The sequence below is a fragment of the Gopherus flavomarginatus genome, chromosome 6 (assembly GCF_025201925.1).
Source record: "Gopherus flavomarginatus isolate rGopFla2 chromosome 6, rGopFla2.mat.asm, whole genome shotgun sequence".
NCBI lineage: Eukaryota > Metazoa > Chordata > Testudines > Testudinidae > Gopherus > Gopherus flavomarginatus.
The window spans coordinates 114,998,681-115,026,385 of record NC_066622.1 but is presented as its reverse complement, the minus strand read 5'-3'; the positions used below and the strand labels follow the sequence as shown (position 1 = coordinate 115,026,385).

Genomic DNA, 27,705 nt, shown 5'->3' with positions numbered 1-27,705 from the left:
TCTGTGCCGAAGCACTACATTCCTTTTTTTTAAGTAGTCAGGAAATCTTAGTTCAAACTGAAGATGGTTTTCCAGCATACCCTGCTCTTTACCCAATTTTCCAGCTGAGTTGACTGAGGCACAAGGCGATCAAGAGGCTTGCCCAAGGTCAGGGAGTGAATCAATGAGTAAAGTCAGATTAGATTTTAGCTGCTCATCCTTTGCTGTAACTGCTATACCGTCACTACTTAAAAAGAGGACTGTACTCAAAATATTTAGCTGCACTGAAACTATGATAACAAAAATGTTATGGATATGCTTTAATACTGATTTAAAGAAAACAAAAACAAAACAAAAAAAACCTTAACTCATAAGAATTCAGGTGTTTGACCAGCATAAAAATGTTTCAAGAGATTACTACTTTACCATAATGAACTCACTATCCAAAAGATACCATAAACCTCACAGTATCATTTTAACTACCATTTTTAAAAATAAAGTAAATGCACAAGAACAAAACTATGCAGGGTTTGATCTAAGCATCTCAACCAGGGTTTGGGCAGTCAAACCTAGCAGTCTGGGCCAAAGTCAGCATCAGGAGTCAAGACAAGGGTCAGGACCAGAGTCAGGAATCAGGAGTCAAGCAAGAAGACACAGTCCAATGTTGCAGCCAACCAGAAATTCACCCAGTTATACAGATAATTTTCTGTGCCTCTTTTTCAGTTTAAGTAGGAAGCCCTGACCAATTAGATGTCTCACTGCTCCTCCAATCAGGGCCCAAAGGAAGCCTCCCTGATGTAGCTTCAGGTTTCATGAACTCTTCAACCAGTTACTAGTGAACCACTGGGTAAGAGCAGGGCAACAGCAGTTGACTGGGACCTCACAGACACAGTGGGATCGTGACTTAAGTTAGTATGATGCGATAATGCCATATTATTTATTTTATAATATTCCCTGAAATATACTAGCAAGCTCAAGCAGTAGTTAAAGTAAAGAGAATGGTTCAGGGGCTTCTGAAGGGGTTAGGGTGTTTTTCAGAGCTGCTGCATAATATGATTGATACTAACTGCCAAAAAAATAAAATCTCCTTTATGGAGTGTCACCATGCCTCAGTCGGTCCCAGCTGAGAGTGCCAAATTCAGGACAAACTGCTGAAAAATAGGGTAGACTCACCCCAAACTGGTGGTTATTCTCTTATTAGATTACACTACGCCCATAACAGAAGTAAACTTCTGTCTCATCACACTGGTTAACAAGAAGTAAAAAATGTAGTTTCCTTAGGCATTTCAGCCCTGGTTGCTGCGCCCAGACACTAGACTCTGATGAGTGGTTATTGAAAATCACTTTAATCAAACATAGGGTTCTTCTAATCCCAAGAGATCGGACACATAGCCAGGTCAAGATTAACTAAGATCTTACCCAATAATTATGCTCGTACCAATCCTTTAATAACTAAAATCTAAAGGTTTAATAATAGAAGAAAAGAAGAAGAGAGTTAATAATGGTTAATAGATCATACACATACAAATAAATTGATAAATCCTTATATCAGGTTTGTAGCAGTGATGGAATAGACTGCTGCCTTGTAAAGTCTCTCTGGTAACTTCCAAAAGATTGGAAGGTTCTCAGTCTATGCTTCAAAATGCTCCTAAATCCACGGTCCAGAGAATCAGGGCAGGAAAGAGGTTACATGGATATATGTCAGGGGTCTTTTTTTATATTTTGCCATGTGTCTGGAAATTTACTGTTTGTGGAAAGTTACTGGCCTAAGATGGAGTCCAAGGTCACTTGAGCATATCACATGTCCTTACATGGCTTGGTGACTCACAGGGGTAGCCATTGGCTCCTTGGAGTCTGAGGCATCCACAAGAAGAGCTATCTGAGTGGAATGAGTTTCTTCTATGGCCCATCTTGAGAGCTAAGTGTCCTTGATAGGTCATCAATACATAGCTATTTGGCCTTAATGTAAATTACCTGGTGGATGTTACCCAGGAATACAACATGTGTATGATGCCTTTACATAGCCAATATTAATAAGTTCAGATACAAAAATGATACATGCATATAAACAGGATAATCATAATTAGCAAATCATAACTTTTCCATTGACACATTATATGATGTACTTTGTACAAGATTTATTCCAACTGTATAACGGTAGTAATATTAATGCTATAAATAGTCATATTCAATCATATAGCACCACATAAGTTCCTCCTAAAATTATCCAGGGAGGGGCAAGGGAAGTTTACCACCACCAGGAATGGGTCATGAACCCTACCCCAATCCCTATGGATTCTCTGCCTCCATGCTGGGACCTCAGCACCTACCTCATCCGACAATGGAGTCAGAGTTTAAGGCCAGAAGGGACCACTAGATTATCTAGAGTGACCTCCTGTATATCACAGGCCAGCAACACTACCTGCACCCTAAACTCAACAACCAAAATAAGAGTAAAGTATTACAGCCCACAGGATACTAGACTATTATGTGCCACCGGCAGAGAATAGAAAGGTCCGAGATGCATTAATGCTCAAGGCCTCTGCAATATCAGGGAAATGATTAAGTTAGATATACTTCGTTAATCCTGGCCTGTGAGCCACCCTCCATGCAGTAGACGAAGGCAAAAACCTCCCAAGATCACTGCCAATCTGATCTGGGGGGAAATTCACACTAACAGGGCTTTCCAAGCTGGTGGCTGACTTTGAATGCTCTTCCACACATTTAAAGGGGCCCATCACAGAGGGCATGCATGGAAGGCACAAGGTCAGTGGGAGGACAATTCATGTTGTCCCCAAGCCATTCCTCCTCCCCAGCCAGCCATTCCTCACATTGAGCCCCATATCTGTGTAGATATGGTACAGGAAAAAGGGGAAATGCTGCCTTTGTGCGGAGGGGTAGCTTAGTGGTTTGAGCATTAGCCTGCTAAACCTTGGGTGTGTGAGCTCAATCCTTGAGCAGGGGGAGGGAAACCAAACTAAAGTGTCAGGTACAGTACTTGGTCCTGCTAGTGAAGGCAAGGGACTAGACTCCATGACCTTTCAAGGTCCCTTCCAGCTCTATGAGACAGATATCTCTTTCCCTGTAAAGTGGTGAGAAGCATGTTCTGTGCATGGATTAGGTCCTAAATGAGATGTGTAAGTACTTAGAAAATTTGTTTTAATCATTTAACAGTAATACTATATCTAATAAATAAAGCAGACAGACAGAAAAAAGTTAGAGAAGAAATGTCTTAGTTTTGTGTCTCTCAAAATTTTAGGAAAATAGATTTTTTTTTTTAGTTTTGTGTCTCTCAAAATTTTAGGAAAATAGATTTTTTTTTCAGTATTTCATAATGTGGAAATCATGCCAATGCAGGTTAGGAACATCAGTCATGATTGTTACTTGCACATACTTTTAGGGTTCTTTATGACTTAACAGACCCATAAGTTGGAAAGTTTGTTGGCAGAGTTCAGCAATAAGGAAGCTAAAGCTCATCAGTTCCAACCTAGAGATCAAGGCAGTTCAGTGGCAACATGAAATGACTATATTAAGGAATTGACAGGATACACATTTTTACAAAAACCTAGCTAAAAAAACCCCAAACCCAAAATATCTGGGAAGAAAATATTTTGAGTTTACAGCAAAAGGTTTTTTAAATAGTCCTTAGAATTAGGTATAATATTTGTATCTGTTCAGTAATTAACAATATTATTGATAATTAAAATGTTATTGACTTCTTTTCAAGTATTGCAGAGACATTTTGGTTCTATTTTTGTTTAAGACTTAAATTATTAGTTCTATTAAGTTGTGTAAAATTATATTGAATATTTCTTTTCCATTTCTATAAATCACTGGCACTTTTAAAATGACAGAAGTCAGTGCTATTACAGGAGACAGAAAAATATTGGAACAAAATATTAGGAACTTTTAAAATGAGATTTACAAATACAGAACACTGAGCAATTGCTGATTAGCTCATCCTGATTTCTGGGAACTGCTCGTAAAAATATCGCTTGTTAAAAATACAAATTTCATCTTCTTTAAGACTAATATGTCTCCTTGTCATTCTTCAGGCTTCCTTTTGTCTTGTCTTTGCTGATGCTTTTCCCATTTTCATCAGAGTCACTGATACAGTAAGTTTCAGAAAACTCCAGACCTCATCAGATTACACATTTTCATCTTCACTATCCAAGTGCCCACCGTCTCTTCTTGCAACCATGTTATTAACCAAACTTCCAAAATGTTTCTTTGGACTGGTCTATTGCTATCCTTTGATGTTTTACTTTCTTGTGTAATACAGGTATTATAGAGCAATTAAGAATTATATCAGCTTTTTTCGCCTGCAGCACTCTGGAAAATCTCTTGTTCTTTTAGCGGACTAATAAAAACAAACCCATAAGAAGAACATTATCAACTTTCTTACAGATCAGATGCTTTTAGGAAAGGCCCTTTTCTATGGAAATTGGGGAAAAAAATGTGAGTAATTCATTTTTCATGATTTATTGGCCTGATCCAAAGCATAATGAAATCAATGGGAATCTTTCCATTGACGTCAAAGGGTGTTGGATCAGGTTTTAATAATATCTTACAAAATGGGTCTGATCTTGCAATCTTTACTGATATGACTACTTCCATTGAACTCAATGGGACAACTGCCATTGTTCCAAAGAGACACTCATCTCCTTTATATTCGCGTAGGAGATAAATCAGACCCACCTTTCAGCATGACTCAGACGCAATGACTCTGCATCTCAGTGCCACATGTTACAACCCTGATAAGCTCTCCCTTGTGGACACTCATTAAGCTGTTGTACAGGACTCAAACCTTGGATCCCACATACTCTTGCCTTGCTGGGGATGGGTAGAGGTTAAGCACTGGCTCTTTGGCTCTGGGCCTCCAGGCAAATGAATGAGGGTCCACACCCTCATTCTACCAAACTTCTTGACAGTGAAGACCTAATGATCCAATTGCCAGGCCCAGAAACTAGTATCAGTTCTCTCAAGCCTCCCTGCTGCATGCTCTCAGAGTTCCACTAATGTTTTGGACCCTCTGTTTTACTGTTTCCCTCCTTGGAAACCATGCCACAGTGTAAGTAAGTAACACAGACTCTGCAAAAGAACTTCTAAACACATACATACTTTACTCATAGAGGGAACAAGAGATACAGAGATCTATAGAAAAGTAACAAAAACTGCATGCAACCCCTTCTGTCTTCAGCATCCTCATCCATCCCATGTAGCCCTTTCAATTTTTGTCAGTCCCTTCAGGGGTCTCAAGTCCTTCTGTACCCCTCTCCTCTTGCTTAGCCTTCAGGTTCTGGACAGGGTCTCCCTCTCTCCTCTAAAACAAGCTTCCCTAAGCTTAAGTGGTCAGGTGTTTTTTTAACAGCAGCTTTTAACACCTCTCTTTTTGTTCCTTCTTTACTGATGGGGATTTTCCATTGCTCCAACTGCAACTTCGGAAGGCAACTTCGGTGAACCAGCTTCCCTGAGGGTGGTCACTCTCTTTAGCATAGTTCTACCAGGCCAGAGTAATTCCAAGTTTACAAATTTTTGATTGTCCTGTAGTGGCTTGTGGCTTCCACACCTGTTGTGTGATATATGACCAGTCTTTGCTAGCAAATGGCTGAATCAATACACATTGAGGGTAAGAGTTCATGAAATCAGAATTCATAAGACTGAGTCCTTAAACAGACACACCAAATTTTAGCATCTAAGCCCAGGGTAACTCAAAAGAAAAGCCCTACATCGCTATACAAAATCTTAGGTGGCGACATGTAGGGTACATGTAGGTACGTGCATGCTGCACTGAAAAGCATGCTGTGTTCACACCGGGATATGAAGACACACATAGCAGTGAAAGCCTCTGGTTGGGGGGATGCAGCAGGGAAAGGTTCTAGCAGGAGGGAAGATTACCTTTCCCTGCTACCTAGCCCCTGCCAGAACTTTTCCCACTGCTGGAGTTTTTCCCTGCAGCAGGGAGGCAGCAGGACACTACACTGCTAAAAGTGGCAGTATAAATGGAGGAGACGCTGCTTGGGTACGTAAAGAGCTGTGTAAGGTATATACCCTAAGGTATGGTGTCTTTACTCTACTCACCTGAGCAGTGTCTCGCTGTCTACACTGGCATTTATATCTGTGCTAAGAGGAGTGCAGTGTACATACTTTACACGCTGCCGTAAGTGTAGACACAGCCTTAGAGTCAGCCGCCCTCTTACTCATCCCTATCTCATCATTGACTTCCATAAGAAAATTGTTGGACTGAGGGACATGGGGTGTGCCTCCTGTAATGGTATACACAGTATTCTGCAGCAATCTTGCTTCTCACATTTCAGAGCTGAAAAAAGGTCTGTCAAAGAGGGGCTGTTATGAAAGGGAATTTGAAGACATCCATAAACATCTAGACACAAAATTGCATTTTCAATATGAGAACCTCAGTAGTTAAGGCTACATTTGGGATATGACTATGACCCTCTTATTTTCTGCTTACTCTGTCGAAGTTTGAATTCATGTTTTGTTTGTGAACAATTCAAACAAAGGATACTTTCATAAACAACTATTTCATAAACTACAGAATATCTAATTCTTTGGATTCTGAAGGCTGAGTTGAATGTGCTGTAGTCTACTGAGAATTTGCCTGAAAACATAAAACAATCTACTAGGTAAGTTACAAAGCTGTTGACATAGGAAATGAAAATGGAAATTCTGTAGTAGTCTCCTACATCTGTAGTTTTATACTATACTTTGCCTGATGTTTGTTGATTGGTGCAGTATATCTTGATGTTAGTATCCCATTTCAGAAATGTTCTGACATTATCTATTTGGCAGTTTGAAAAATAGTATAAAACTCCCAATGCATTTGAGCACATGTTTCAACACAGCAATCACAATATCCATTTCCACTGATGCAAGAGGCAGGTTAGTACCAACTTTGAGTAGCTTCATTTCTAAGACTAGAGTATGTGATTCTAATATATAAAGAGATAGCCTTTTTAGCCACAATATATCTATAGACAGCTAAAAGAATGAACAGGCTTTATTTTTCAGCACTCCATGATGAGAAGTGTAGGATCATTTGGAAGGAAGAAGCAAATCTGTCCAAACACAGTAATTAATGGAGGGAGATTTTTGAATGAAATAAACAAATCATTTCTTTGATACCAATATGATTTACATGAAAGTTTATTCATTTAGAAAAATATTGCACTGCAATTTTTAAGATTACAAAGATGGGCATGTCTCCAAACTGACTAGCAATGAATAATGGCAGTAACACTAGTTGTGAAGAATATACGCTACTGTAAATATGTTTAATATGTGAGCAGCAAAAAAAAAACAAAGTACAGTGATTTGTCTAAGATGTACAAAATGCATGAGTCCTATTGAAAGTTGGAAATAGCTACAAAAGCTCCATTTAATATAGGTCTCCAAGTCTAGTGAAGTCAATTGCCCTATTTCACCAAAATCCTGATAAATTATTGGGGGGGGGGGTAGCAGGGGTTTGTGCAATTCAAACAAAAGATACTTTCATAGGATACTTGATACAGGATATGATACGTATAAAAGAGTTCCAATCACTAGTTTCATCTTTAGTGCGAATAAGCATTTTCCAGTAAAGTCTGGAATGGGGCAGCCAAGAGATAATTTTGTGAGACTGCAAACAAACCAAAGGCAAGGAATATCAACCACCATAACTTTTCTATGTTTTGGTCTTCCAGAAAATGAAGCTAATTTCTACTACTATCCCTTTAATGTACACGTGTTGGTACTAGATTTCCCTAAATGCATTAGTGGCTGGCAAACAATTCCCAACACCCTGATTACAGGAAATGATATTCCTGCCTTATGCAAGTCTCTTGGATAAACATAAGTACTGAAAATAGTTCGCCTACTAAAATTTATTTTCTCGATTTACCAGTAATTCTACACTTCAAAACACCCAATTTCCTTCCTCTCCCGTCCCAGGGTCATTTGTGTTCCTGCTGGATGCCTCCAGATTCCTTACTTCATTTTTTTGTTTAGAATAGAGATGGGCCCAAGCTTCCAAGTTCAAATGTAGAATCAAATCCAAACTTTCAGAAAGTTTAGGGGTGTTTGCATCTAGGGTTTTGGCTTTAGTCCATTATGGTGACAGTGGCAAGTTAAGGACCTCAAATCCAGATCTAAACTTCCTTAAACTTCAGAAATATTCAACTTCAGTGTTTTGGTTACTGAACTCCACAGCTCACCAGCATCTGTAATACTTCCCACTCCTGTTGTGTTTCCTCCACTTTTACAACAACAGTCCCATCCTCTTACTGCATGGGAAGAGATGTATAATCCAGTGCTTACCGTAATTAGTTTCACACTTTCGAGTTATACAAGACTTGAAAACTTTGCCTGACACTTACTAGCTTGAGGACTGAAAGCTATCTGCACTGCCATGAAGAAACTGATGCTTCCTATTCAACACAGGCAAGTGGACTTCCTGAACCCTGGATATATATGTTGTGGACCTGATTTTCTACTCTCTTACGAGTTGTGTAGTGATGCACATCTATGCCATGATGATTTGGTTATGTTGAACATTCACTCTGCACAGGCAATAAAGACTACACAAGGTTCAATGCAGGGAGAATCTGGCCCCATTACTACAGTAGCAAGTTTCTTAAATGATCTGTCACTGTTGAAAATCCACTGTTAATAATCGATCAAGGGTATAATACGGATGCTCATAACAGTCCTCCAGATAGTGATTACAGTTAGTGGCCATTCTTAAATGCATAGGCCTTCAAATGTCTCAGGAGAATGTATCATCTCATCCAAATCCAACAATGAGCACTGTGGTGACCATCCCCCATCTTCTCTCCCTCCCGTCTCACCCAGTGCTCACTTTTCACTTTCCCAGCCAGCAGACACAAATCATATCTCACATCATCAAAATTTAACTCTTTATGAATTTCCCAGGCACACACAAACATATGCCATACTTCTTAGTGACACAGGTGCGTGCTGCTCAGCACTTCACACCAATTAAAATGTACAGGCAAACTCCCAATAATAAGCTGCAAAAAAGAGTCTAGGTGAAGAGATTATTTATATTATTAAAAAACTGTTTAGAAATCAAGTTCAAAGTACTTTTACACTTACACAAACACACATCCACCCCCTACAGGACCAATTAACTCACATGATGTGCACAAACAAAATAGCTAAATATGCATTGACATGAACTTCCCAGATTTACATTTGCAGAATGTATCCCTGCTGTTCAGAAAATAAAAGTGTCTTGGCAAATGAAATCACAGAGTTTCTTGTTTCCTGTAGCTATTTTTTTCTGATTGATTATTATAAATGTGAAAAGCAATGCTTATTTACTTGTTCAAAGGAACTCACATGGGGCTATTTTGTGGCTTTTATCCACAATCGAGTAGGAGGCAGTGGGAGCGACATCAAACCCAGTTGTTCCAGGCAGGATTGTGACTCATGTTTCCCCAGCATGCAGAGGGAGAATGATGAATGTCCACCCTTTTCTATAAGCCAGTGAAGGTTAGAGCATGCCATGTCCAGGCTTCCTCCATGCCTGGTTTTGGATTATTCGTGTTCCTGGAGTAGACTGGGTGAGCAGTTTAGTAGTTTCTATGCACCTCACAGCTCTTGCAGGGAGAGCAGGCCACTTGTGTCTGCCCTCTAAGGGGTGAGGAGCAATCTGATCCAGACATATGTATACCAAGTGGATTTCCATAGTACTGTTATTTATCATTGGTGCACAGAAGCCCAGCTAAGATCAGGGTCCCAACTGTGCTAGGTGTTGTGTATACTCATAGGAGAGACAAGCCCTGCACTGAAGTTCAAGCACCAAGGACATATTACTTGTTTTGTTGCCAACATCTCTCAAACGTGATGCAAACTGGCCTGTTCCTCCCCACCCCAATCACCACCGCCCAAAAGAGTCTATGACTATTGACTATGTCCATTGAGTAACTTTGTCCATCTGTGTTAAAAAAGTGGTTTGTGCTTTTGAAGGATCTCACTAGACTTGACTCTGCTCCTGGATTCACAGTTGGAAAAAAGTTATTACTTTCTTCCATCTTTCACCCTCAGCTCTCTAAGCAATCCCTTAGATGCAGGCTTCACCAGTCATCCATGCCTGGGCTACCTCCGGGCTAGATCCTGGAATGCACCTCTGAAGGCCATGTAGATGCTTCAACTAGTGCAGAGTTTGGCAGTCCATCTTTTCAGTAAGGCACTCTGGCAAAAACAAAATACCTGTACTCCAATCTCTAGCTCGAAGAATTCCTTTGGGTGAAATTTGATGTCTACAAAGTCCTAAATAGTATAGGTTCCAGTTTTCTTTAATATCACCTCTCCCCTAGTGCTGCCATTTTGTATGCTTCTGGGGAATGCTCAAGGTGTTAAGTGGTGCTTATGGAAGGAATGCCCACGAGTCTGTCCCAGCAGTGGCTTTTGCAGGAGGTAGATGGTTTTCAGTACTTGGTTCTCACCTTTGGAATTTCCTCTAGCAAGAAATACCTGTGAATTCAAACCTGGTCACCTTCAATAGGCATCTCCTTGTTCAGGTTTTCCATTAAATGCAGCACGAGTCTCCTGGCATTAATTCTTTGTTCTCACAAGTAAGTGGGTCTGATATGGTGGTAGGGGGGAGATTGCATTGATGAGGCTCCTGATTTGGGGGAATTTGTTGTTTTGTACATGATCAAGAGTATGTTACGTGAGGATTGCCATATAAATAATACTAATAAATAATCAGTGGGAACTAATAAGTATTGTCTTGATATGGATTAAAAAGCAAGAGGTGTAGGATGAAATTCAAACCTGTGCAGAGGACCAACACAAAGCCTATACATTATTTAAGTTTCTCTTTGGTCCTCAAAACCCATAGTGAATAGCTGCTCCATCGAGTTGGAAAAAAAAAACAGTAGTAGTTTACTTCACAGGTCAGCATTGTTGTTTAAGTGTTGTTTAATATACAGTAACTAATGATGGTTTGGAAAAAGGAAGAGACCAGAACTTTGGTGAAGCTGGGAAATCATGAGAAACTCCGGATGATTTAAAAAAAATTGAGAATCTGAATCAGTTCAATATTAAACTGCATTTCCTTATGGTGTTGCATTGCTTCTTCGGAGCCTCATGCCCTAACTCTCTCCTATGTCCTGGCCTACATCTCCCATGATGCACCATGCACCTTAGGGAGAGTGGAGACAGTACTCCACGATGGGAGATGTAGTCGAGCCAGGAAGCACAGCCAATAGGAGAAAATGGGACATAAGAATAGCCACATCGGGTGAGACCAAAGGTCCATCTAGCTCAGTATACTGTCTTCCAACAGTGGCCAATGCCAAGTGCCCCAGAGGGAATGAACAGAACAGGTAATCATCAAGTGATCCACCCTCTGTCGCCCATTCCCATCTTCTGGCAAACAGAGACTAGGGACACCATCCCCATCCTTCCCTGTGCAATGCAGCACAATAGGGAAATGTAATGTTGACCTGAATCAAAATAAAACATTTTAGGTCAGTTATAAAAAACTGAAATGTTTCAATTCATGGCAAACCAACCCAAAGTGAAATATTATTTCAATTTTTAATGGAAAATTTAAACTTTTTGGCAAATGTGAATTTTGATTTTGCAGAAACTGCATATTTCATTGAAAAATCAATCTGACAGAAGATTCCTAACTAGCTGTAATATTGGCAAAACCAGACTAAATTTGTCATGCATACTGATGACCTCAATATGTGGGACCCTCTGAGGACAAACCTTTGGCAGTTATTGTAGCTAGCTCAATGAAGATGTCTGACAGGGCACAGAAGTTTAAAAAGTGAATAGGGAATAGAAAATATTTTAAATGTTGTATTGACATTAATGATACTGAACTCTGAAAGATTCCAAAAACCAGAAGAGAGAAGAGTTAGAGGAGACCTGAATGGTTCATAATTCTGAAGGGCAGAGTGAAAACTAATCATGGCTTTTTTTTTCACCCTGTTTGATATGAGAATGTCTCTCTATTGGTTCTAAATCTTCTGTCCTTTAAATTAGGACAAATACTTCTTTATGCTGTATACAGACGGCCTGTGGAATTCACCACCACAAAAAGCTATCAAGGCAAATGCTGCTGCTGCTGGATTTTAAGAAGGGCTGGATAATTTTACAATCACTATTAAAATTTGTCACAATACAAGCTAAAATAATGATAAGGGTAACCAACTTTCATGCTTCAGGGGATAAACTGATTATCTGTGGAGGGTCAGAAAGGATTTTTCCCCTGCATGTACAATATTGGATAAGTGCATTTTGCTTTCCTGTGAAGTATCAGGCATTGGTCACTTCCATAGAAAGGATAACAAACTAGATGGATGAAACATTTGATCCATGTATGGCAAATCTTTTCCTTTAATCTTGCGCTCCAATATTTTCATAATACATCAGTTTCTTATTTAAAGAGAAAATGCATTAGACTGAAATGTCTAAAGCAGTGATACTCAGACCTCAGTGGTTGAGGAGGCAAATTAGCAATAAACATGACCCAAAAGAACCACAGTAATGTGAATTCATTGTTTCATTTATTATAGTACTATTCATATTTAAACAGTATGATAGGGAAATATTTAGTTTTTTAATATAATTCTCACAGCAAAATGACTGACCAAGTATTATTATTTTATCAACTACAATTGGTTAATAAGCATCCTGACTGGTCAACAATTAAATCACATGGTGTTTTAATATGTGCTAGAAAGAGCTGTAGGACACACATTAAAGAGCCACTTTGGATCCATTGGACTACTGCACCATGACTCCTATGAAATCCACTCTACTGGCAATAAGAGTGGCCTATGCACAGTATTTCTCAGGTTTGTGTAAATCCTCAAGTACCTGGTAAATTGCGTAATTGGTATATATCTATACCAAAAGGGGGAAAACATTAATTCCTGGATCCCACTAGTGATCACGTTACCCCCATAAACATGAGCTTTGATACCAGATGTCACTCTTAAAATGTCTAGTAGCTAGGCTAGTAATCAGTTATGATTAATTCTCTCAAATGTAAACTCTGGGAATCAGGCCTTTTTCATCTAAGGATTTGATTATGGTTATCTGTCCTACGTGGGGCTAGATTTTAAACCAACCCAGAACTGAAGATGGTGAAAAATGCAACAGCCTGCTGAGTAAGCAGCATATCTTAACAGTATTAGCAATCTGGAGTCTGTTTGTGCTGGCTTTCTATTAGTTTCTGGGTAGAATTTAAGGTGTTGGTCTTGACCTAGAAAGCCCTGAACAGCTTAAGATCTGTCTGCTTGACAGACCAGTTTTCTCCACATGCTGTCACAGTTATGATCAGTGGAGGTACTTGTGAGGGAGCACTTGAGCCAGCAGGATGTTTTCTGAGGGAAGACCTCAGCCTTGGAACATATGCTCCCTTAGTCTGATGTAGCCCAGATTTGTTCAGAATAGCCTACCTATGTTTGGGGAGGGAAACACTTTTGTTAGGGGACAATGTTTGTTTGGGGATGGAGAGCATCATTGGGCTTGGTGTTAGAATCGTTGGTTATTTCAGGCTTGTGGGTCTGGAGTATCTGCTAGTCCTACTTCTAATTGAATTGGATTTTTATTTTTGGCAAAAGCCAAAGCAAAGCTAAGGCCAGGCATTTTTTGTATAATGTCATACATCTAAATAATTAATTATACCATTTGATTAGCCCATTGATTATTATACCTCTGTATCCGTATATACTTTTAGCACATTTCTTCTTGACTCCTTGACAAACTAACATAGAATACGCATTTTAAAGATCTTATCTGATATACAAGCCCCTTCTACTGTGCATCTAACCATTCCTCTTGCCCTTATCTAGAACTTTCCTATTTCAGTTATGTCCATTTTGAGATGAGGCAGCCATAACTAAATATAGCATGTCAGGTGAGACTATATCACCAGTTTATATAATGCCATTACATTTTTTACGGTGCTATTTCCTGACTCTTTCTTAATACATTCCAGCATTCTATTTGCTTGTTGGATTGCTGCTGCTCATTGAGCAGACACCTTCATTAAATGTTCATGATTACACCTAGATGTTTTTCCTGAGAGGTTAATTCAGAACCCATCAGTGTGTTTCAGTAGTTTAACTTATTTCTTCCATAGTACATCGCCTTCCAGTTGTCAATGCTGAGTTTCATCTGCCATCATGGGAACCCAGCCACCCAGCTGCTTAAATGTTTCCTCACAATCCTTCGTAACTACATTAATTTAAATAATTTGGGTGTCATTGGCAAATGTCCAGATTACAATCTTTAAAATATTTATTCATTAATACATTGAACAATATCAGATTTAGAAGACAAGTTTTAAAAGTGAAAGCAATTAAGGAGATAGAGGTAAATGGTAATTGGGATAAAATAAAACATGATTTTGTAAAAGGTAGATCAGGCCAGACCAACTTGATCTCTTTGTTTGAGAAGATAACTGATTTTTTAGACAAAGGAAATGCAATAGATCTAATCTACCTCGATTAAAGTAAGGCATTTGATACAGTTCCACATGGGAAATCATTAGTTAAACTGGAGAAGATGAGAATTGAAAGGTGGATAAGGAATGGTTAAAGGGGCGATTACAATGGATCATATTGAAAGATGAACTATCAGGCTAGAGGGAAGTTACTAGTGTAGTTCCCCACAGATCAATCTTGAGACCAATCTTATTTAACATTTTTATTAATGGGATTGGCACAAAAAGTAGGAATGTGCTAATAAAAAATTGTGGATGACACAAAGTTGGAAGGTATTGCCAATACAGTGGAGGACTGGAATATCTTACAAGAGCTGGATGACCTTGAAAACTGGAGTAATAGCAGTGGAATGAAATTTAATAGTGCAAAGGTCAAGATCATGCACTTAGGGAATAACAAGAATTTTTGCTATAAGCTAAGGACATAACAGTTGGAAGTGACAAAGTAGGAGAAAGACTGGTGTACTGGTTGATCATATGAATATGAACGACCAATGTGATGAGGTCATGAAAAAAGCTAATGCTAGGATGCATCAGGCGAGTTATTTCTAGCAGACAGAGGGAAGTGTTGGTACCATTATACAAATCACTGGTGAAACCTCATCTGGAATACTGTGTGCTATTCTGATATCTCATGTTTAGGAAAGATGAATTCAAACTGAAACAAATACAGAGAAGGGCTACTAGGATGAATCCTTATGGAAGCAGACTCTAAGAGCTTGGCTTGTTTAGCCTAACCAAAAGGAGGCTGAGGGGAGATATGATTGCTTTCTATAAATACATCAGAGGGATAAATACTAGGGAGGGAGAGGAGTTATTTAAGTGCCAGCGTGGACACAAGAACAAATGGATGTAAACTGGCCATCAATAAGTTTAGGCTTGAAATTAGACTAGCCATTAGAGGAGTGAAGTTCTGGAACAGCTTTTCAAAGAGAATAGTGGGGGCAAAATACTTAACTGGCTTCAAGACTGATCTTAATAAATTTATGGAGGGGATGATGAGACTGCCTATAATGGCATGCAGCAAACATCTCCAATGGCTGGTGATGGGACAATAGATGGGGAGGGCTCTGAGTTACTACAGAGAATTCTTTCTCAGGTGCCTGGCTGGTGGGTCTTGCCAAGATGATCAGGGTCTAACAGATTGCCATAATTGAGGTCAGGAAGGAATTTCCCCCCAAATCAGATTGGCAGAGACTCTGGGTTGTTTTTTTTTTTTTTGCCTTCCTCTACAGGATGGAGCATGGGTCACTTGCAGTTTTAAACTACTGTAAATGGTGGATTCTCAGGGCTAGTCTACACTGGCAATGTTAAAGCGCTACTGCGGCTAGCGCTTTAACGTGGCTTGTGTAGTCGTGGAGGAGTGCTGAGAGAGCTCTAAAAAAACCACCTCCACGACCGGCGTAGCTCCCAGCCCTGGTGCACTGTCTACACTGGCACTTTACAGCGCTGAAACCTGCTGTGCTCAGGAGGGTGTTTTTTCACACCCTTGAGTGAGAAAGTTGCAGCACTATAAAGTGCCAGTGAAGACACGCCCTCAGTAACCTGAAGTCTTTAAATCACAATTTGAGGACTTCTGTAACACAGTTAGAGGTGATAGGTCTATTTCAGGAGTGACTGGGAGAAGTTTTGTGGCCTGCAATGTGCAGGAGGTCAGATTAGATGATCATGATGATTCCTTTTAGCCTTGAAGTCTATGAGTCTATAACAGAAAGCATTCCTGCACTCAGAGTAGACTTTTCCTCATTTACATCCTAAAAACAGTAAATATACATGAGGTATCCCATCATCAAATTCCTTCAATCCTATTTTCTAATCATTTTTAGATCCAAAACCATGATACGACTTAAAAAGCAAGCCAAGTCTTTATTACTATAGCTGGGGGTAAATCTTCTGTATCACAAAACCCTTACAAAGCCCAATTCTATTAGAAAGTAAGTTTGGCCAAATACAATTAAAGACATTGGCTCAGTAATGTCCTTCCACAAAAGTTTGAGATTGTTTATCAAAAGTGTTTGCAAGCCTTTCATACATAATTTTGTTAATTTTCTCAAAGAACTCTAGTTGCTTAAAAATACAATTGTATACAATTGTATAGACTTAAAATGACACAGCAAGTTTTAAGAGTTTCTTTAAAAAACCCAACTCTATTTAAAAAAAACACTCTACATTGTTTCTAATACCATCTAAGAATAGGAAAATAACAGGCCAAAGCTTTTAAGACTCCTTTTACCTTAGACACTATTGTGCCCATAATTACCAAAACAATTTTGCAGTGAGAGGGAATGAGACAGGCCAAGCATTTCATGCTAATTATTCTATTAGGTCATGTGATGCCTTTCAACTTCTATGTGCAAATATGGGGGACTCATCCTGCAATGAGGTCTGCATGAGTGTAAGGCCTGCCTGCACAGAACTTATGCAAGACAGGGGCACCCATCTTCATGAAGTCTAGGTATCCCTTTCCTGTATTTGTACTAGTGAAATCTACTTTCTTAGATATATAGGAGATATCATGTATGCATTATGGTTAATATGTGTAATAATTGCTTGAAGATATTTTGAAAAGTATATTGCTTTTATGTAATGATGTTTGCTAGGTGGACTGTACTTTTAGAGAAATCTAGTATGTGCCATTCATCTGAACAAGTCCTGCATATACAATAATAAAAAATTAAAATATTTAAACTATAGTGTCCTTTTATATTTGGTCAAAACATTGATTTGCCCCAACCATGCATTTTGAATGAAGCACAATTAACATAGCAACAAAAATATTAACTTGTTTGTCATTTGTTTTTAAATCACAATTTCATGTCAGGAAAAGACGTCAGAATGACAGGGGTAGAAAATAAAGTTGTCTACAGAACAACAGGTAGAGCAGGGATGACTCCCCCACACTGCATCCCCAAGGGATCTTAATTCTAACATGGAGGGACCAGCCTTAACAGTAGTTCAATCTTCTGCCTAATCCTCCAAACTCTTACGAATGGGCTTAACTTTAAGCATGAGAGTAATCCCATTAAAGAATGTGTACAGGATCAGGGCCTAACTCAGACTCTCCTGAGTCTTTCTGTGATATAAATAAGAGTGCAAGCTGCTGTCAAAATATGATGGCAAATTCTGTGATGTGGATACCTGCAATTCCTATTTGGACTCTTTTCACTGACTTGACTAAGGACTGAACTGGACCATTACAAGTGAGTTCAGCTCACTTATTTCACAAGGCCACTGAATGTGTTTTGGACCACACAATGGTAATAAAGTTTAATTTACAAGTGACCTGGGCTATATTAAAATTATATTAAAACATATCCTATTAAAAAAATCCAGTCTCATCAGCCTGTGTAGCCCATTATCATGCCTAAATATATTTGTCCAATAATTTCATGCAATAAATTAATACAATTCTATGAATAGGTTGTTCATTAATGGCTGCTGCAGAGGCAAGTAACAGTGATTAATTCTCAATACACAAAAATATCAGAACATATTAACCACATTTCTCTAATTGGTTACAACCTATTGCAAACAATAAAATGCCTTTTCCATTTTTCTTCTCTGTTGTAATACAGGTATTTTGTGTTCAAAGGCAAATGTTTAATTAAAAAACTGTTCACATCAAGCTCTGTGAATGTGATTTATATATTGTTAAACTATTTACATTAATTGCCATTCATCCTTGAGATCACTTAAGCCTGTCATTTTAAACCAATTTCTTTGTGGGTGGCAGCTAACAGCAGGAAATAGTTTGGAGATCTGGACATTTTTACCACCTGATGACTATTTTAGTAGTGATTCTTTAGTCAAAATTAAGCTTCACTTTCCCTATCCAGAGGGGAACGAAAGCCAAACATACTACGGCAAATATGCTACTTTCAGACCTGTTAAGCAGTTTTAAAATTTTAGGGCTAGAGAGCATACAGCAGAGCTAGGTATGGTGTTCAGAAAAATCGCTCCTCAAAAAGTTAGGAGTACTAGGAGTTCTGCAATGAGGTTGTCTAGTCTGCAGTTACCAAATTTTAAGTCAGCCCTCGAGGCCAATATTATAGTGCTGTCAGTTGGAAACAGGGTGACCAGACAGCAAGTTTGAAAAATCAGGACGCGGTGGGGGAGTAATAGGCACCTATATAAGAAAAAGCCCTGAATTTTGGGACTGTCCATATAAAATCGGGACATCTGGTCATCCCAGTTGGAAAGAACTCCTATCTTGTCCTTATGCTGGAGTCTTTACTCAAGCAAACTCTTGAAAGTTTTAGACTGCAGAACCAGACCATTTTTGGAATTAATGTAATGCATTTTTATTTACAACGTATTTCTCTTACAAAGAAGAACTTTGTAGAAAACCACAAGGAGTCATTTAAAATCTCCCCCATTTAAGTGGGTGCGTCCTTTGTTTGACAGCCTCCAGCTTTTCACCCTCTGAGAATCTCTCAGCTGAATGTAAAGACCCTTAAAATTAGGCCCAATAAATTTGGGATTAAGCTTCATATACTGAAATGTTGTTATCCTCCAAAAAATATTTTTGCATTTCATTAAAAATAAGAGCTTCCACTTTCTTGTAAGCTTTAGTAACCCTCCCCTCACTTGCCTTCTCTCTATTGTTTATAAACTTAGCTAACTCTCACCCTACAGCCTGCCTTCCTATGCACTAACCCTAACCCTTGTCCTCATGCCACATTGCCTCTTTTATAAACACTAAACATCTCACTTTGCAAACTCCCTATTTATAAACTCACTGATCTGCCCTTCCTCCCTATCTTTCCCACTTTACGAAGTCAGAGAAGTGTAGAAGCTAGATCTGTCTGGATCCCACCAGTCTTTGACATCAATCCCAAAAGCTATTAAAATAGAACATAGGTCTAGTTTCTTTTACTGTAGCAAAGAAAATCCAAACCTGGGTATATCTCAACATATGAGGGGTGCATAAACCTGGATCCAGCTCATGGGTCCTGCTGGATACTACCAATTTTGGCAGTAATTATCCAAATTCTATTACCGAGAGAAAGAACAAGTGTAATTACTTTTAATCCACCCAAAAAGTCCATGCCCAAATACACATAGGTCACAAGAACTCACAGCCATACTCAAGAACAAGACATAATGTCACAAGAACTTATACCCAGCATCTGAATCCAGACAATTTTTTAGCCTACATCTCCAACCTGTATTTTTGTGGGTCTATTTATTATATAAAGATACACTGGAGTCCGCATGTTTGCAGTCAATTTGAGACAGCTGCACTTTTTTCTGAGAGGAAAGATTAGAGTGTGGGCTGGGAACTTGTGGCACCTGGGATTAATTCCCTGCTCCAGCACTCATGTACTGGATGACCCTGGGCAAGTCACTTAGGCTCTCTGTGCCATCTGTAAAACGGGAATAACAGCAGGGCCTTATGTTACAGGACTGTTATGAGGATAAATACATTAAATAATTGAGGCACTCAAATGTGATGGGGAGGGGGCAGATAGTACCACAGACCTATTTGTGATTTAACTGGTAGAATTTTGGGGTTTGGAATACAAATGCTGTCTGGATTCAGCTCCTGTTGCACGCCAATCTGGCATTTTTGGGTGCCCTAGGAGCTACTACATTTTATGGTGTTTAGAACTTGGGAATAGTAGGGCTAAAAATTGGCAGGATCCAGAATCCACCGGCACATTTTCCCACTGTTAAGTAAGCCAGGACGAATCAGGGGCCAGATTTTTTGGTGCAGTAGAAGCTATGCTCATTCTCCAGTTTAGCAGTACAATGTGGGGGTTTGGAACCAAAGAGTGCCAAGATCCACCTGGATTTGGGTACCACATCTATCCCCCCCTCCCTCAGGGTTCATGCCCTAAGCTCCTTTAGCAGGGGTCTGCGTTTTATTTTGATGCAGTAAGAGCAACGATGCTTGTTCTTTATGTTGACTGGACCTAAACAAAGCAGCGGAATCTATGCGGTTCTCACCTTTTTCCTACAAATTTCGCAGGAAACCTCCCACCTTAGCCTGGCCCTTCACTGACCCTCCCGGTGGCCTGTTTCCCCCTTCGTACAACTCTCCCCTCAGCTACAGGTTACGGCACCGCCCTGCACCGCGGCCGCTCCAGGCAGGTGCGCCGGGGCGCAGCAGGGCTCCGGGTGTGCCGGCACCACGCTCGCCGGGGGAGGCGGATTGCGGCACGTGACACTAAAACTAACGCGTGCAAATTGCGTAAAAGGAAATTAAGCGGGCTCCTAGCAGCAGCCGCCGCCGCTGTCCCAACTTGCGTGCGCGGGCTGCTGCGTTTGTTCTTGTGGTGACGTCATAGGAGCTTTTGGTGGTTTTTTTTAAATCCCCTCTGCAGAGCGGTGAGTGCTGGTGCATTTTCTTGCGGTCCCTTCAAAGACAGCGATGGCGGTGTAAAGCGGGTGAGGAGGGCACAGGAGAGTCTGAGCTGGTGTTTTCAGTGCTCGCTCTCCTCCTGCTCCAGGTCAGGGGGTTCGTGTTGAAGCTCCGGAGGCCGTAGTGGCTTGGAAATATAAGCGCCTCCCCGGGCTCCTCCCTTTGCTGCGGCCGTATTTAGGAGTGGGGGTTGGGGTTGACAGATGCGGGATAACTGGGCCTGCTCGTTTAGGATTATTCGTGCAAGGCAGCTGGGCAGCATATTAATTTGTTAGTCATTGAAACCCTCAGTGTAGTTAAAAAACAACAAAACAAAACAGCAGTGGCGAGGGAGAGCAGGTTTGAGTCCCCTCTTCAAACTTTTTTTGTTGCTGTGCCTGCAGTTCCCCTTTGAACAGCCTGGGAAAGTGCTTGAAGTGTTTGTTTTCTTCCCCTTCCCTCTCTTTGGGTGTTTTTAAAGCTTTGCTAGGGTTTTGTAACATGCTGTGCATTTCTCTAGTGTAGGGTGGTATCCAGCTGAGACATTCTGAATAGGAAATTTTCAAGAGAACGAGATGAAACTGAAAGTGTGCTGCGTCTCCCAAAGTGACTCTTTGAAAAAGGCATCGTGGGGGTCCACACGTATTGCGTCCCAGTGATTTCCAGATCCCATTTGTTCAGTTTACGAATAAAAAGAGAGCTTTTCTTAGCTGTCAGGCCTGCAAATTCAAGATCACAGTAGTAAAGATTCTGTTGGCCAAATACTAATCTCTTTTACACCTGTAGAATCCCACTAATCTCAAATTATGTCCTTGGCTGCACCTTTGCAACATACTGCTTCTCAGGGAAGTTTTTAAGGGCATAATTTGAAGACAACATGGGTTGGCGTGGATGGCACTAAAAGCAGAACTTAGTTAACAATTCTGTGGCTATGTGAGGCTGGAAAAAATAAAGTTAGGCTTTCCCAGAGTAGTGTTGATTCTTCAGGGCCAGCTTGTAAAAAGTGGCTTTAAAAATTTGCATTCTCATCACTGAATAATGAGATATGACTAATGCACCCAGAAAGCAGACTTGATGAGTAAGAAGGTGCCAATTTTTGTGAACCCTTTTCAAAAATAAAACCTCACTTTAAATATCTCACTGGAATATACACTGTACAATCCTACAATACATGAAGGAGACAGCTAGAAAAAAAATCCTTGTAATGGGGTTCTTGGTTTCATGAGCATTTGTGGAGGTGGGTCCAGACTCTGAGTATTTTCTACAGTGGAAGGATGCAGGCACTCATAAACTAGTGGTATCAGTAGGACTCTGCATCTGGAATTTGCAGGTTGGAACAGAGTAATCCTAAATATTTCATGTTTCAGAGTGGTAGTTGTGTTAGTCTGTATCAGCAAAAAGAATGAGGAGTACTTGTGGCACCTTAGAGACTAACAAATTTATTTGGACATAAGCTTTCGTGGGCTAAAACCCACTTCATCGGATGCATGCAGTGGAAAATACAGTAGGAAGATATATATACACAGAGGACATGAAAAAATGGGTATTGCCATACCAACTGTAACGAGACTAATCAATTAAGATGGGCTATTATCAGCAGGAGGGAAAAAAACTTTTGTAGTGGTAATCAGGATGGCCCATTTCAAACAGTTGATAAGAAGGTGTGAGTAACAGTAGGGGAAAAAATAGCATGGGGAAACCGGACAGTCTCTATGCAAAAGAATAAATGGACATGTCAGACATCAAGAATTATAACATTCAAAAACTAGTTGGAGAACACTTCAACCTCTCTGGTCACTCAACTGCAGACCTAAAAGTCGTAATTGTCCAACAAAAAAAACTTCAAAAACAGACTCCAATGAGAAACTGCAGAACCGGAATTAATTTGCAAATTGGACACCATTAAATTAGGCTTGAATAAAGACTGGGAGTGGATGGATCGTTACACAGAGTAAAAACTATTTCCCCATGCTAATTTTTCCCCTGCTGTTACTAACACCTTCTTGTCCACTGTTTGAAATGGGCCATCCTGATTATTACTACAAAAGTTTTTTTTCCTGCTGATAATAGCCCATCTTAATTGATTAGTCTTGTTAGAGTTGGTATGGCAACACCCATTTTTTCATGTTCTCTATGTATTTATATCTTCCTACTGTATTTTCCACTGCACGCATCAATGGTTTTAGCCTATGAAAGCTTATGCCCAAATAAATGTGTTAGTCTCTAAGGTGCCAGAAGAACTCCTCGTTCTTTTTGCTAAATATTTCAGTTTTTTTCCTCATTCTTGTTTTGTTGCAGTTCCCCCTGTCCTCCCTTCCCTCAGGCTACAGTGAATTGGGAGATCTGTTTGCCTTCTAGTATTTTCTTCATCTTGGATCTGAGATAAAATGGAAATACGAGATCTCTTGTTATGTCAAGCAAATAGGTGACTCCTTAAGGCCTGTCCTATAACAACAAAACTAAACCCTTTAAATTCCCTGTATCTACTTCTGTCATACAAAATCTCCCTATGGTGGAAAAAAAGGGAAGCAGGTAATATTGTAGACAGAATGAACTATGTTCCAGAACTTCTCATCTGCTCAATCTAGGCTGAGGATAATTGTTTCCTGTGTAGAAAATATTTGGTAATATGGTGCCAAATTTGTCACCTTTTTTTCACATAAGGAGAAGGCAAAATAAAGGTTAATAAGGAGTATTTGTTTATTGCTCTGTGTGCAGGGCCGGCTCCAGCCATTTCACCACCCTAAGCACGGCGGCACGCCACGGGTGGCGCTCTGCCACTTGCTGGTCCCGTGGCTCCGGTGGACCTCCCGCAGGCGTGCCTGTGGAGGGTCCGCTGGTCCCGCGGCTCCAGCGGAGCATCCGCAGGCACGCCTGCGGGAGGTACACCAGAGCCGTCTGCTGCCCTCCCGGCGACCGGCAGAGTGCTCCCCGCAGCATGCCGCCCCAATCGCGCTTGGCGCACTGGGGCCTGGAGCCGGTCCTATCTGTGTGTAATACAGACAGTACAAATATCGATAGTAAATATAAAGATCCTGATTGTTTGCTACTTCATCATTCCCAAGCAAGCCATAGTGTAATTTTTAATTTCTGCATCTTCTTCATTTTTTAATTCTTTTTTTTATTTTGGTTTCTGCTTTCACCTTGTTAAATGATAGAATAATGCTGCACTTCTGTAGTATTTCAAATCTTCAAAGCAATTTATAAGTATTAATCCTCACTCGCTCTGTATCATGGGTGACTATCTTCATTTTTTTTCAAGTAGTGAAATAAAGTTACAGTGTGAATAAGTGACTTGCTCAAGGTCCCGTAGTGGCAGAGTTGATTAATTCTTGAGTCCAAATTGTCGCAATGCAGGAGCGTGAGGGAAACATATGCCAGATTAGAAATTCCATGGGATTGCTTGTAGAATATTCTGTTTGGGGGGACTAGGGTTAACCCTTTTGTGGAAGTGTGAAAGTTTTCGACCGAGAACCCTTTGAATGTTGGCAGTCCATTGGAGACCAAGGTAACTATATAGAAATGATATGCTGCTGAACTGTGTATATGGCCTTTAGTCTTCCCTTGATTGCATAGCAAATGTAGCTTCAGTGGACCCATAGTATGGAATTTACTGTTGGTGCCTACCCACAGAAAAATTCCTCCCTGTCTGCGGAGGTAGATTCCTCAGCTGAGTCAGAAGTGAGCGTCATGTGGAATTTTCATGGAGATTTAATAAGCCGATGCTCCTGTCCTACCAACCCAGTCCTTATCTGGTCCATTCAGGAAGAAAGACAGGATGAAATGTGTGTGGTATAATTAAGTCACAGCGTTTAACTTCCTACATCTGAGTATAACAAACAGTAAATTGTACAGTTCATGTAATTATTCTTTCCTTATTCATTATCACCTATTCCCTCTTTCCAAACTAGTCCTGGCCTGTTGCTGGGATACTGCTGTCCTCCCCTTGTTAAAGGGCAGGGATGGAAAAAAAGGAAGCTTTCTCTTCCTGGTGTACAAATATTAGGAGCCAGTTCCCCTGCTTCCTTAGAGAATGTCTTCCCTTAAGTCCACTTCCAACCTGGTTTAGCAGGGAATCAAACCTTTATGGAGTGATATCTGCACTGCACACTTGCTACTTACTAAGTTGTGGCATCTTGACCTAACCTCCTGACCTACCCTAATGAGTCCCTGAACTACCACGGGGAAGGCCCAAAAAAAAATCCCAAAGCAAAACCCACCCATCCTGCCTCTGCCAATCTGGTGGTGAAGGAAAACTTTCTTCTCAGTGTCAAAAGGAAAAAGGCAACTAGTGCAATACTCACAGCAGATCATAAAAGACACAGTCCCTATTCTGATCCTGTGGATATGTGGCATGCGGAAGGATGCTGTTTGTGATGAGACACAGTTCTGTCTGGAGGAGACAAGGTATAAATACCCCTTGCCCTCTTCCCTTATGCACCAGGTGATTCTGTGTCCCCACCTGAACTGGGCACTTTAGTTCTCCCTTGGCTTAGCTCAAATACAGTCTATTTTCTCTCCCCTGGTAACCCAAGGGTAATGGGTCCATTAAAAGAGCAATCACTCGTATTCTTTCAGCTGTCTCACCAAATTCAGTTATGGTGAGCATGTTCTCCTTGTGTATGAATCCCTTACTCTGGCAGTGCTTCTGCAGGGAAGGGTGAAAGATGTTCACAGAGGTGTCATGTTCTTTACATCCAGCTCTGCCTCCTGCCCTACAGGCTGAGATCTACAGGGTTTTTATTAATTCCACCACAGAAGTGAATGGGGCAGTTTGGCTGTGGTTCCCTGCCCAGTGTTCACACTTTTTGAATATCTTGTTTCAAACCATAATTACTAGTTTGGTAATTGATTTTTCTCTTTCAGAAAATGTAGAGGGCTTTTTATTATTTGCATAAAATTCTTAAATTTGGCTAGCTAGAGCAGTGCCTTTTCAGTGGTTTCCTTTGAAAGCCTGTTTAAGTGCCATCATGTCTATCAAGTTGAAATAGTCCTTAGAGTTGGAAAGAAAATGATTTCCTTAATACCATAGGATATTCTCCTGCGTTCCTAGAAATACAGGCTACTCACTCTAAAAATTCTGAAGTTGCTATGTACAGTATTTTGTTTTTTTCTCAAGTGTTTTTTGAGTGCCTTCTATATCCATACAATATCGGTTTATCAACATTTAATAAAAATAAAACAATATAGTTTTGCTCATAGACTTGATTAGATTTATAAGTAGGAATACCCTAAACACTAAAACTTTCTTACAATCTTGCTTGTATTTGGTAGGATAGAAGCAACTCTTACTCAAAGATTTTGTCATCAGTGTAGCCAAATAGGTGTATTTAGGGGCTTGTAAGGATGGGTTTGGCAGCTTCTATCTGCATTCCGATCCATGACAAGTTAATTACGCCATTTATTCAGCAACTACTTGAAAGATCCATAGGAAACTATAGTAGATCCATAGGAAAGATCCATAGGAAACTTGTGTTACCATGACTACTTTATCTCCTGATAAATCTATAATTAACTTGTCACCACTGTTTAACGCTTAACATATATAGAGGATCAATTCATGGCATCACTAAAGAGAGAGTAGCCTGAAGGAGAAGCTTGTGCCCTTTGGAAAGGCTATTAGGGTTTACTTAAAAGACAAAATCAGGGAGGTGGGCAGTTCATTTTGGGAAAACTGCATAATGTGGAAAGACTGTTCCAAAGCAAGCTGGGATTTAACAGTGTTTTTTAAAGTGTAGATTTAGGTGACAGGATAAATTAACTTCAGTTGCAAGGAGGAGAAACCTAATAGTCTGGAAAGGTATATACAGCAAAAAGAACAACAGGTTTAGGAAATAGCTGGTAGTTTTTTGTTAATGTTGTCCTTTACTTAAGTGCACAGTTAAGAATGTGATAGAGCTAAAACACTTTTAATCCTTAAAAGTTAAACCAATCTGTGACAGCCACTATACCCAGTCATGCTCCAGCTAAGCAATATGCTACTCCAGAGGCTGTAGATATAAAAGCTGACACTCTTGCCCACACATTGAATGTTGAAACTCTGTGTAAACAGTCATGGTTGTTCTCAATTAGATTAGTGGCACAGTAGCTAAATCATGGCCTCTAGGGAGCAAAAATACAGTCTTTCTGCACTAGACTTAAAAGTAATAAGCCACTCTGCCTGGGATCAATTGTTTTAAAAATAAGTTTGTTTTCTGCATAATTCTTTTCATTATTTTAGTTGTTAAATATGCAGGTTTAAGGAAAAAATGTTTAGAACAGTGAGCTAAATTCTAGATATATTCAGCCTAATACTTTAAAAGATTTCCTGTGTTAGAAATATTTCCTGTTTGTCATACTAGTGTAGTCAGCAAGTATCCAACACAGCCTTCATTGCCCATTCCCAGAAGTCGAAGGGTGAAACTGAATGCACATTCTACCAATAGCATAAGTCGTAAAAGCAAGCACTTGTTAAATCTATTTGTTTTTATTATAGACATCGATCTGCCAGTCGCAATAATGCATTTATGGACATTTTTCTGCAAGCACAGCGCTGGTGGCAGTTTTTACTGACAAATTGAGTCATATGGACAGTAGTTCAAAATACGCTTACTTTATTGACAGATTGTGCAATTCTCTAGTTCACTGAGTGTTCATAAGATATCTGGGTTGGTGAAGAGAATGTAACTAATGGGAAAACGTAGGACAACAGTTCTAATTTTTGAATTGTTGAAATCTGTAAGGAAGTAACAGGACACAGCTACATTTCCTTGTTACTCTTGCAAACTTTTTAACTCTCTCTAGAAATTTTTCACTGAAGTCATGTCAAGAAAAGAAACCTGACCTGTCCTGGCATCATAAATTCAGTCTTCCAGGTCTGGAAACTCTTTCCTGCTGATGCATCAGATTGCTA

General features: G+C 39.9%; 1 protein-coding gene across 4 annotated transcripts in view; it reads left to right on the top strand.

Annotated features, from left to right (window-relative positions):
- Positions 1–20,635: 20,635 nt before the first annotated feature.
- The window catches only part of MGMT (O-6-methylguanine-DNA methyltransferase), a 323,107-nt gene continuing 316,037 nt past the window's right edge, over positions 20,636–27,705 (top strand). The window contains exon 1 of one of the 4 annotated variants that reach the window (XM_050959685.1): positions 20,636–20,800. The gene's annotated coding sequence lies outside the window, so the exon portion shown is untranslated. The remainder of the gene's footprint in view (positions 20,801–27,705) is intronic. The other 3 variants (XM_050959687.1, XM_050959688.1, XM_050959686.1) reach the window with 3 other exon arrangements.